The following is a 12,970-nucleotide window of genomic DNA, read 5'->3' as shown; positions in this document are numbered from 1 at the left end:
TTTTTTGTAATGTGCATGATTGAGTCACTATGCAGTGTGTACTGGATGGGAGATCGCATTTTGTGTGCTGTGATGATGCCTAGAGAAGGAATGTAAATTGAGTTACAAAAAAGAGTTTCAGGAAAACAAAATATATCTATTCAATGACTGCAGTAGGATATGTAGCCCCAGTTAGGTGCTACTTGATAGGATGCGTAAAGTTAGACTTGTATGGAAATGTGTGTGTCACATGTGTTTGCTAGGAGGGTATTTGGAGTGATGAGGGTCTTTGGTGATTCAATAAAATGTGGGGGGAAAATGGTATAGAAAGCAAACATAGATAACAGAGACAGTGTGGGAGGAGAACAGGAGGTGGCAGAGGGTAAGAGAGAGGGAACCAAGGATAGGGGGAAAAAAGCAAAACATACAGAAAACAAGAAATGGAAGATCACTTGCTAATAATAACATGTTTGTTGATATGCTTGATTGAGACAATATACAGTGTACTCTGGATGGAAAAAAAAAAAGAAATGGAAAAATTGTTTGTCTGTAATGATGTACAGTGAATGAATGCAAATAAATAAATTGGAAAAAAATATATATAGGCACAATTATAAACTCATTGTGTATCATCCCCAGGCATGCATGTATGGATACATAAAAGGCAGTATACACATAAACACTTTACAGCAGTCCCTCAATATCTGTAGAGGAATTGGTTCCAGGACCCTCCTATGAGTACCAAAATCCACAGTTGCTCAAGTTTCTTTTATTTATTTATTTATTTATAGATTTTTTTGCTATAGGGTGTGCGCACTTGCCAGGGAGACAGAGAGAGACAGAGAGACAAAAATCAAGAAATCACCCCCCCAGGGGGAATGGCCATACTGCAATCCCTTCTCATCCATTCTCCTCTCGGGATCTTAGGCACACATGCACGCACATGCACCGGCATGAGTTTAAGCAACTGAGTCCGGGATTTGAACCGTGCCAGCAATGTAACCATTATGCCATCTGCTAGTCCCCACAGATGCTCAAGTTTCTTATATAAAATAACAAAGTATTGTAGAGAACTACTTCCTATGTATTTTAAATCATATCTAGGTAAGAGCTAATATAATATTAATGCTGTGTAAATATTTGTTATGTATATTGTTTTTTAAATTGGTGTTATCTTTATTTTTAAAAATAAATTTTAAAATTAAAAAAAATTTTCAAGTCTTTTCAGAATGTGGTTGGTTGATTCTGCATTACAGAACCTACATGTACACAGGCCCACTCAAATAGGCTATAAAACATATACGAACACTATTCACCTTACATTCTCCTGTAACTTGCTTTTTTTATCCAACATTTTTTTTCAAATTAATGAACAACTTTATTTTTTACACTTGAAGGCTGATGAAAAACCATTAGTTAATCCTATGAAAGAAAAATCCAACATTTCAATAGAAAAGAATGATTAACTGTATTTACTCATTAAATACTATTTTAGTTTTCTAAAACAGTTTGAAAACATTCAGCATGCATTTTAATTTCAGTACAATGGATTCAAGACCAAGGATACACATTATCTACATCACGGCTAGATTACAAATGACCATAGTCATCATCATCATCCTCATTGTCATCAACATCTTCACCTTTTCTTTTCAATACACTTGATGGTATTATTTTGTGATGACACTACATTAGTGGTAATAAGAATGTTTTTGGGTCCTATTAATGATGGGTTAATCAGAATATTCTGAACTGCTGATGTTGCAGGAATTGCTTGCACAGCTGGGGACTGTAACGTAGGCATCTGCACTGTAAACCTTTGCCCTTTGTGCGACATGGGAGTTCCCTCCCTTAGTTGAAAGAGACCTCCTGGTTTGTGGGATTGGTGTGCCTACTGTGGGAGTACTTGGTCTGCTAGGAACTGAACAAACACTTAACCATGGAACTGTTCTTCTTCCTGCAGAAGTAGATACCTTTTCTTGTAAAGACTTAAGCCTATAGTTGGGAGCTGTTAAGCAATATCTATCCAATGGCAATCTAGGACCTGAATACAGCTTGATCAGTGGCAAAGAGGGTTGATTTCTTTGCCTTGCAATGTCTGATAAAAAATCTCCGGGGGCGGGAGAGGTAAAAGACTGGTCAGCATGACACTGAATTGCCAGTCGCACCTCATCTGGATCAACAGAAGCTTTCTTAGCATGGCTTGAATAAATTTTTGCATCATCTAGAATTGTGGTCACGTTTTGGAAGGCAAACTCCAACATCTCATTTATAACTCTTGGCTCAAATTCTGTAATCCCCATATCCTTCAGGATTTGTGCCATCATCTGTGCATCTTTTGCCATGCTCTTGGGAGAAGTCATCTTGCCAGACTCCATAATATCTGGTGATCAGATCAGACTTTTTAAGCTAAATCACCCACATTAATGTATTTCAGTCCTGATCTTGATGCAAGTTCTTTGCCTAGTGTGGTTTTCCCAACCCCTGGTGTACCAGTGAGCAAGATGTTTGGGAGCACCAGAGTTTTCATGGCCATGGCTCCCGGCACCTCGGCTCAGGGAGCACTATGCTCCATGGGGAGGAGCCGGGAGGACATTCAACATTTTTTAAGATTAATCTCTTTAGAAATACATCTGGGTCCAGCAGATGGCATAGCAGTTATGTCACCAAACTCCCACATGGCCTGTTGCAGTTCAAGTACCAACCTGGTGGCGTGAAAATTACACTGGGCACATGTGCGTACATGCCCAAGATATCAAGAGGAGAATGGAGGAGAAGTGATTGGTGGGCCAGCCCCCCTGGAAGGTGATTTCTCACTTTCCTTCTCATTGTCTCTGTCTTTCTCTCTCTGTAATGAGCACATGCTCTCTAAGGCAAAAACCTCTAAAAAATAAACAGAAATAGAAATATATCTATAGTTCCTTTTATTGCTGTATACAGTATTAAACGTTTAGTTTTTTTATTCTATGGATGTAGCACAAGTACTCATTCTACTGATGGAAATTTGACTGTTTCCTATTTTTTTGCTGCAATGAGTATTTTCATGTACTTCTGATGTACACAAGAATGACTCCCCATCTAAGATAGAAACTTTCAGGTTAAAGGCTATGACTATATTTCTTAAAGTTGTGTACTGATTAATATTCCTTGCAGCAGTATACAAATCTTGTTCCAAATTTTCATCCATACTCGGAAGCACATTTAACTTGTGAATTAATCTATAAAGAACTGGCACCTTTGTAATGAACCTTCTATAATAATTCATGAACACAGCCATCTTCTCCACTTATTCCGGATCTCATTTTCTTTCCTTTCAGTAATTGTTTGTAATTTTCTACGAAAAATTTCTTGTACATTTTTTGGTTAAGTGTACCTCTGAGTATTTTGAGGCTTTTGTTATTATTAAAAATGGGATCCTCTATCTATTAATTTTTCTAATTGGTTATTATTGCTGAATAGGATCTTGACATGTTGATACTGTGTTTGAGGAACTTGGCAAGTTCTTATTGTATATTTTTCACCTAAAAAGTCCAAGAAATTCTTTGTTTTAAAATTCAGGATAGAGAGAATGAGCGTGTGTGTGTGTGTGTGTGTGTGAGGGAGAGAGAGAGAGAGAGAGAGAGAGAAACAAAGAGAGGAGGAGAGAGAGAGGAGCACCCTTGACAGGGTCTTATCATGCCATGACCTTCTCTCCCTAGCTCTCCAGCTCGTCAGGATTTGGGACACACGTACACTTGCCTGGCATGTGTCAGGTTGATCAGGTTGGGGATATATAGTTTCTATAAGGGATTTGAGCATGCATGAATTTTACATCTGAGAGGGATCCTATAACCAACTGTATACTTCCCAGGCTCCTTTGTCGCTAGAAATTGTGATATGATTCCATACTAATTAATAACATATGAGTAGAAATTAGCACATAGGGCCTCCAGGAAAGCTCTTTAATTAAACGATAGAGGATTTGAAGTCAGGCATAGTGGCAAATGCCTGTAATCTCACCTATTCAGGAGGCTGAGACAGGGAGATTCTTTCTTAAAATAATGAATGAATGAACAAATGAATGAATGGATGAATAATTCAAACATAGATAACAGAGACAGTGTGGGAGGAGAACAGGAGGTGGCAGAGGGTAAGAGAGAGGGAACCAAGGATGGGGGGAAAAAAGCAAAACATACAGAAAACAAGAAATGGAAGATCATTTGCTAATAATAACATGTTTGTTGATGTGCTTGATTGAGACAATACACAGTGTACTCTGGATGGAAAATCTCATTTTGTATGCTGTAATGATGTACAGTGAATGAATGCAAATAAATAAATTGGAAAAAAATATATATAGGCACAATTATAAACTCATTGTGTATCATCCCCAGGCATGCATGTATGGATACATAAAAGGCAGTATACACATAAACACTTTACAGCAGTCCCTCAATATCTGTAGAGGAATTGGTTCCAGGACCCTCCTATGAGTACCAAAATCCACAGTTGCTCAAGTTTCTTTTATTTATTTATTTATTTATAGATTTTTTTGCTATAGGGTGTGCGCACTTGCCAGGGAGACAGAGAGAGACAGAGAGACAAAAATCAAGAAATCACCCCCCCAGGGGGAATGGCCATACTGCAATCCCTTCTCCTCCAGTCTCCTCTTGGGAATTTAGGCACACATGCACACATGCCTGGCATGAGTTTAAGCTGCTAGATCCGGGACTCATGGGAGTCCAGCAATGTAACCATTATGCCATCTGCTAGTCCCCACAGATGCTCAAGTTTCTTATATAAAATAACAAAGTATTGTAGAGAACTACTTCCTATGTATTTTAAATCATATCTAGGTAAGAGCTAATATAATATTAATGCTGTGTAAATATTTGTTATGTATATTGTTTTTTAAATTGGTGTTATCTTTATTTTTAAAAATAAATTTTAAAATTAAAAAAAATTTTCAAGTCTTTTCAGAATGTGGTTGGTTGATTCTGCATTACAGAACCTACATGTACACAGGCCCACTCAAATAGGCTATAAAACATATACGAACACTATTCACCTTACATTCTCCTGTAACTTGCTTTTTTTATCCAACATTTTTTTTCAAATTAATGAACAACTTTATTTTTTACACTTGAAGGCTGATGAAAAACCATTAGTTAATCCTATGAAAGAAAAATCCAACATTTCAATAGAAAAGAATGATTAACTGTATTTACTCATTAAATACTATTTTAGTTTTCTAAAACAGTTTGAAAACATTCAGCATGCATTTTAATTTCAGTACAATGGATTCAAGACCAAGGATACACATTATCTACATCACGGCTAGATTACAAATGACCATAGTCATCATCATCATCCTCATTGTCATCAACATCTTCACCTTTTCTTTTCAATACACTTGATGGTATTATTTTGTGATGACACTACATTAGTGGTAATAAGAATGTTTTTGGGTCCTATTAATGATGGGTTAATCAGAATATTCTGAACTGCTGATGTTGCAGGAATTGCTTGCACAGCTGGGGACTGTAACGTAGGCATCTGCACTGTAAACCTTTGCCCTTTGTGCGACATGGGAGTTCCCTCCCTTAGTTGAAAGAGACCTCCTGGTTTGTGGGATTGGTGTGCCTACTGTGGGAGTACTTGGTCTGCTAGGAACTGAACAAACACTTAACCATGGAACTGTTCTTCTTCCTGCAGAAGTAGATACCTTTTCTTGTAAAGACTTAAGCCTATAGTTGGGAGCTGTTAAGCAATATCTATCCAATGGCAATCTAGGACCTGAATACAGCTTGATCAGTGGCAAAGAGGGTTGATTTCTTTGCCTTGCAATGTCTGATAAAAAATCTCCGGGGGCGGGAGAGGTAAAAGACTGGTCAGCATGACACTGAATTGCCAGTCGCACCTCATCTGGATCAACAGAAGCTTTCTTAGCATGGCTTGAATAAATTTTTGCATCATCTAGAATTGTGGTCACGTTTTGGAAGGCAAACTCCAACATCTCATTTATAACTCTTGGCTCAAATTCTGTAATCCCCATATCCTTCAGGATTTGTGCCATCATCTGTGCATCTTTTGCCATGCTCTTGGGAGAAGTCATCTTGCCAGACTCCATAATATCTGGTGATCAGATCAGACTTTTTAAGCTAAATCACCCACATTAATGTATTTCAGTCCTGATCTTGATGCAAGTTCTTTGCCTAGTGTGGTTTTCCCAACCCCTGGTGTACCAGTGAGCAAGATGTTTGGGAGCACCAGAGTTTTCATGGCCATGGCTCCCGGCACCTCGGCTCAGGGAGCACTATGCTCCATGGGGAGGAGCCGGGAGGACATTCAACATTTTTTAAGATTAATCTCTTTAGAAATACATCTGGGTCCAGCAGATGGCATAGCAGTTATGTCACCAAACTCCCACATGGCCTGTTGCAGTTCAAGTACCAACCTGGTGGCGTGAAAATTACACTGGGCACATGTGCGTACATGCCCAAGATATCAAGAGGAGAATGGAGGAGAAGTGATTGGTGGGCCAGCCCCCCTGGAAGGTGATTTCTCACTTTCCTTCTCATTGTCTCTGTCTTTCTCTCTCTGTAATGAGCACATGCTCTCTAAGGCAAAAACCTCTAAAAAATAAACAGAAATAGAAATATATCTATAGTTCCTTTTATTGCTGTATACAGTATTAAACGTTTAGTTTTTTTATTCTATGGATGTAGCACAAGTACTCATTCTACTGATGGAAATTTGACTGTTTCCTATTTTTTTGCTGCAATGAGTATTTTCATGTACTTCTGATGTACACAAGAATGACTCCCCATCTAAGATAGAAACTTTCAGGTTAAAGGCTATGACTATATTTCTTAAAGTTGTGTACTGATTAATATTCCTTGCAGCAGTATACAAATCTTGTTCCAAATTTTCATCCATACTCGGAAGCACATTTAACTTGTGAATTAATCTATAAAGAACTGGCACCTTTGTAATGAACCTTCTATAATAATTCATGAACACAGCCATCTTCTCCACTTATTCCGGATCTCATTTTCTTTCCTTTCAGTAATTGTTTGTAATTTTCTACGAAAAATTTCTTGTACATTTTTTGGTTAAGTGTACCTCTGAGTATTTTGAGGCTTTTGTTATTATTAAAAATGGGATCCTCTATCTATTAATTTTTCTAATTGGTTATTATTGCTGAATAGGATCTTGACATGTTGATACTGTGTTTGAGGAACTTGGCAAGTTCTTATTGTATATTTTTCACCTAAAAAGTCCAAGAAATTCTTTGTTTTAAAATTCAGGATAGAGAGAATGAGCGTGTGTGTGTGTGTGTGTGTGTGAGGGAGAGAGAGAGAGAGAGAGAGAGAGAAACAAAGAGAGGAGGAGAGAGAGAGGAGCACCCTTGACAGGGTCTTATCATGCCATGACCTTCTCTCCCTAGCTCTCCAGCTCGTCAGGATTTGGGACACACGTACACTTGCCTGGCATGTGTCAGGTTGATCAGGTTGGGGATATATAGTTTCTATAAGGGATTTGAGCATGCATGAATTTTACATCTGAGAGGGATCCTATAACCAACTGTATACTTCCCAGGCTCCTTTGTCGCTAGAAATTGTGATATGATTCCATACTAATTAATAACATATGAGTAGAAATTAGCACATAGGGCCTCCAGGAAAGCTCTTTAATTAAACGATAGAGGATTTGAAGTCAGGCATAGTGGCAAATGCCTGTAATCTCACCTATTCAGGAGGCTGAGACAGGGAGATTCTTTCTTAAAATAATGAATGAATGAACAAATGAATGAATGGATGAATAATTTGCAGAATCATTTGGTACATGGTTCCCCCCCACACACACACATACACACAACCTATTATTTTTTTCCATCATGCTTTGAATGTGGATACTAAGTCTGGAGTAAAGTGGCCATTCTGCAACCATAAAGAAGCAAGCATGAGTGAGAAAGCTAAGTTTAGATGGATGGAAAGTTATAATAGAAGAGCTCGGGACTCACAGCATCATGGAGCCTCCGTATCTGCCTTGGATTTCCAGTCTTCCTCCAAACTCATATGATAAATGTTACATCTCTTGGCAATTTAAGCAATGGTCATTTAGACTCTTTTACACACAGCTGAATACAATTTTAAATAATACAATAGTTGACTTATTTTTTACATTTTAAATTTTTAATAAATCACTTAAGGCCATGAATATTTCTCAAAGAATAGCTTTAAATGCATCTAAGATGAGCTCTACTGTCCTAGCCTAGACCAGAAGGATCACCTAGCCAGCCCACAGTTTTGTGACATAAATAAAAAAGACTATGGTTTAAATCTCTCAATTTTGGGGTGGTTTGTTAGATAGAAAAAGTTTCTGTGTTCAGTAACAAAAACCTAAAACACATGATGTTGGCTTTGGACAAGGACAATAGCTAGAAAAACAGAAAGGAAACTAAATCTTGGAGAAATGGAGATGAAACTGCTGTAGCAGGTGGGAAAATGATGACGTAGATAAAGACAGAAGGATTGTAAGGCTTGCAGAAACTTGAGAGATTAAAAGAGATAAAGCAAGAAGGAGACTCTAATTAGAGCTTCTAGTTACAGCTAAGAAGATCTCTAGAAAGTATTATTAGTGTTAGTTGAATACTCTTAACAACGTATGATAAATATGGCAAGACAGAGATGAGCTACAGAAGGAAATGTTTGGTTAGCAACTGGAACCTAGATGAAATATTTGCCATGTTGGAAAAATAAATCTTTCTCTTCTCTAGTCTCCCAATGTTTGATAATCTTTAAGTTAAACCTTCTCAAAGTAAAAGGATTACTTAAGATAGAGCAAATCAAGAGTAGGGCTATATGACCATTTGCTGAGACCTCTGAAGAATTTACAAAGTATTTAATATACTTAGTGAGCCAGACCAAAAACAAAAACAAAAACAAAAAAACAAAAACTCCTATGAACCTTAAGGCATAACAGAAAACTAATTCTACTAAGAAATTGTGAATTAATCTAGAGAAAGAAAAACAATTAAAGCTCAGTGTAGATTTTGTCAAGTGAGTTGGACTACAGTCTGTTATACAGAAAGACAACAGTATTTTTCAGAAAATGGTACTAGCAGATTGGACTAGAAAGGACTAAGATGAATAAAACTTCAAAGTTGTCGCTGGGCTCTCAACTACATATGGTTAGGAAATGCAAAATCAACTCAGCTCTAAATATGGGCCATTTCTTAGGGAAAAGAAAAAATGTTCCACGGGAGAGAACCAAGAGACTAGAGCATTGAGTCAAGTCCAGGAGAACAGTGGACTGAGAAGACACTTCAGGGAAAATTGAGGTCTAATTGAGGGTTATTCCTAGTCCCTGGAATATGGGGAGCCTGGCAACATGTGGCCAGGGAAAGTTTTAGGCTTTTTATAGACCAGGAATTACTATGTACCTTGTTTTCATCCCCTTTTAGAAAAGAAGTATCCACTCAAGTTACCCTGTCCTTCTCTCACCAGTGTGTGTTGAGGGTGTAGGGAGCAAAATTGATGTGTCAGTTTAAATTCTGGATCAAGAGCCATACCCAAGGAGCTATGGCTGAGGAGCCTCATTCATATCCAGATGTGATAAAATTATGAGACTATGGACATCCTACCTAACGTTATGAGTAGAATGAGACAGGATAAGAATTAGAAAATTCTGCATGCAAGAGAAATGTAAACAATTTGTGGTTGAAGAGCAGAATATGGAAGATTCTAAAAACAGTCATAAATTATTTTATATCTACCAAGAGGTGGAGTCTTTTTCACCCACACCTGAATCTGGGCTTGGCCATATGACATCCTTTGACTAACAGGACATTAGCAAATGTAACTTAAGCAGAAGCTTGAAAAGTGTTTGCACAGGGAGGCTAGCTCTTTTTCTGAATTTGGAAACTTGGGACTACCATGAAAACAGCCTTAAAACAGCGTGCTGGAAGAAGAGAGGCAACTAAGCCATCCCAGCGGTCAACCTCCAGACAAACGCTTGTGAGTGAAGTTATCTTAGATCAGCTAGCCAATCACCATGTCTGGTAGAAACTAGTCAACATGAGCTAAGCTGGTTCAGAGGAAACAAACTGTCCAACCAACCCAAAGAACTGGAAGCCAAATAAGATTGTAGTTGCTTTAAGCTACTAAGTTCAGTAGTATTTTGTTATACAGCAAAACTCTACAAATACAATTGATAACAATAATTTCTTCTTACAAAATCTACAATTATCTTCCTTACTCTGAATATGGCTTTAATATTACCCTCAAACCTGAAGCACTTTCCCATCTTGCTATTGTTGCCTAGTTATTTTTTGCATAATCAACACTTAAATAAACATACAGGGACCAGCAGTTAGTGTAATGGCTATATCGCTGGACTCCCATGTAGTCAACCGCGGTTTGAGTCCCAGACCCAGTGGCTTAAACTCACACCGGGCGCGTGTGCGTGCATGCCCAAGATCCCGAGAGGAGAATGGAGGAGAAGGGATTGCGGCATGGACAGCCCCCTGGGGGGGTGGTTTCTTACTTTCTGTCTCTCTGTCTCTCTCTGTCTTTCTGGCGAGCACACACGCCATATAGCAAAAACCTCTCCAAAAAAAAAAAAAACCATACATGTCATCAATGTCCAAATATGAAACAAGTATTCATCATTGTTTCTTATACTGTGCATTTTTCTCATTAATTTTTTTTCTAAAATAAAATTTTTCATAATTGTTTAGGTGGAGCCTGTGTGTTTATACTCTTGGACTTTGTTTTGCTCACACTGTCCTAATAGTTTATCTAGGTATAATATTATAGATTCAACATTTAGAAGATATTATACTTCATTCTCGGCTCTCCTGCTGCTGCTGAAACATTTGTCCATCTGTCATACATAATTTTTTGTTTGGTTGGCTTTTAGTTTTCTTTTTCTGTAGGGCACATGAGCTCACCAGACAGAGAAAGAGACAGTGAGAGGGAAAGTGAGAAATCAGCCCCCAGAGGGGATGGCCATGCCCCAGTCCCTTCTCTTCCATTCTCCTCTTAAGACTTTGGGCATGCATGTACACATGCCCAGTGTGATTTTCAAGCTGCTGGATCTAGGACTCAAACTATGGAGGTGGCCATGTGAGATCCAGCACCTTAACCTTCAAGCCACCCACTCGCCCCTATATAACTTGTATTTTTAACTCTGATTTTTAGGTTGTCCTTTTTTCCCCTTTGATAGTCTGCAATTTCACTACAATACATCTAATTGTGGCTAACTTTCATTTAACTTTCCAAGTATTAGGAGACACTCAATCTGAGAATCATGCTATTATTCAACCCTGGAATATCACCAGTCATTTATTCGAATATTGCTTTTCTTTTATCCTCTCTGTAATTTTCACTGAAGAATGATGAAGCCTGTCCATTTAACTTCCATATCTCTAAATTCCTCTTTCTTTGTTTTTGATATCTTTGACTTTCTGTGCTGTGACTAGGCTAAGGTTCTTTGACTGTTTTCCGATCTCTTAATTCAATGATATCATCTCCAGTGCACTGGCTACATCTTTAATAACTACACTTTCATTTCTATATTTTAATTTTTTTGTACATAAATCTGAGCTTATTTGTGTACTTTTTCACAATTCTTTATTTTTAAATAAAGGATATGTCTTTTTCCTTTTTGCACATCTTCCACTCACTTATAATGTCTTTTTCAATCTATTATTCTATAAAATGAAATTTGTTTGGGATAATATTCTAGTTTTATTATTGTTTCTGTTACATATACTTGATTTACTTGCAATTTTCAAGCTGCAAACTACTTTTGAGCCTGTCCTTCCTACTTTAAAATTTTTGTTTCTCTCTCCCTCCTGATTCCCATGTCTTATTGACCCTCCATGGGTTCAGTCCAAGAGAAAATTGCATTTAATAGACCCATAGGAAGTCTGGGCATGTGGCAGACGCAGTCACAGAACCAGCAGGCAGCTGGGCTTCATTCTTGCCACTGAGGTTGTCTGCTTGTTCCTTGCTTTCCTTTACTCAAAACTTTTGATCATCATAGCCTCAGTCAGCAGGTCAACAGTCCTTCCTACTGCCCATGTTCAACCTTCTTTTATGAGTTGGAAAGCTTCCCTTCAATCCCTGACTTGAAGAGTAACTCTGGCTTCTCAACTCTGATAAAGCGCTTTCCATCTCTGTATTTCATGAACACCTCACTGCAGCCACTGCCTCTCTCTAACAGGAAGTACAGCAAACAACTTCAGCCTCTGATCACCTTTTTGCAATTCTCTTCTTTTATGCTCCACAAAAATGGTTACTTTATATCTATAGCTTTAGAGTACTCTTTGGTTTTGTTTTTCTTGTTCTTTTTGTTCATGAGAGATACAAATTTGGAACAGGAGCAGTTTTTAAAATGTAAATAAAATATGAATTAGCAATGTGGTTCCCACAGGTGCATGTCCCCCACAACATGAAACTTGAAAATAGGAGGGAATCTTTCATGAATGCTAACCATTTCTAACTGGAGCCAGAGAAGCATTGTCACCTAACTAAAACCTCTCACTCCAAAAGGAAAGCATAGTGACCAAGGCGAATAGATCCCGATCCTGCTGTCTGCCGTCACCAACTGCTCTGGAGATTTCGGTCTTTCTCATTTTATACCTAAGCTATTCAGTGATCAAGCCAACCACAGCAGAGGACTTTGGTAAGAATGTAGAAAGACTTATATAAACTTTCCCAATTCATTCAAGTGTAGAAATTTTAGGTAGAAAGAATGGGATGGAAAGAGGAAACAGTGTATATTGCAATGTGTTATATTTCAAAACTACAAATCTGGGGCCAGTGGTGACTTGGTGGTAATACAACTGGACCCACAAAAGAAAGGGCCTAGGTTTATGTTCAGAAATCCTAAGCCTTCAGGACCAGCAGTTAGCGTAATGGCTATGTTGCTGGACTCCCATATAGTCGACCACAGTTTGAGTCCCGGACCTGGTGGCTTAAACTCACACTGGATGCATGTG

General features: G+C 38.1%; 2 pseudogenes; both read right to left on the bottom strand.

Annotated features, from left to right (window-relative positions):
* Positions 1-1,569: 1,569 nt before the first annotated feature.
* LOC102478025 (transcription initiation factor TFIID subunit 9-like) lies at positions 1,570-2,374 on the bottom strand (annotated as a pseudogene).
* A 2,926-nt stretch (positions 2,375-5,300) lies between these two features.
* Positions 5,301-6,105, bottom strand: LOC102478460 (transcription initiation factor TFIID subunit 9-like; annotated as a pseudogene).
* Between the last annotated feature and the right edge of the window lie 6,865 nt (positions 6,106-12,970).

The sequence above is a fragment of the Tupaia chinensis genome, unplaced genomic scaffold, assembly GCF_000334495.1.
Source record: "Tupaia chinensis unplaced genomic scaffold, TupChi_1.0 Scaffold000415_1, whole genome shotgun sequence".
NCBI lineage: Eukaryota > Metazoa > Chordata > Mammalia > Scandentia > Tupaiidae > Tupaia > Tupaia belangeri.
The sequence above is the reverse complement of the archived record's forward strand: the minus strand, read 5'-3'. Positions and strand labels throughout refer to the sequence as shown.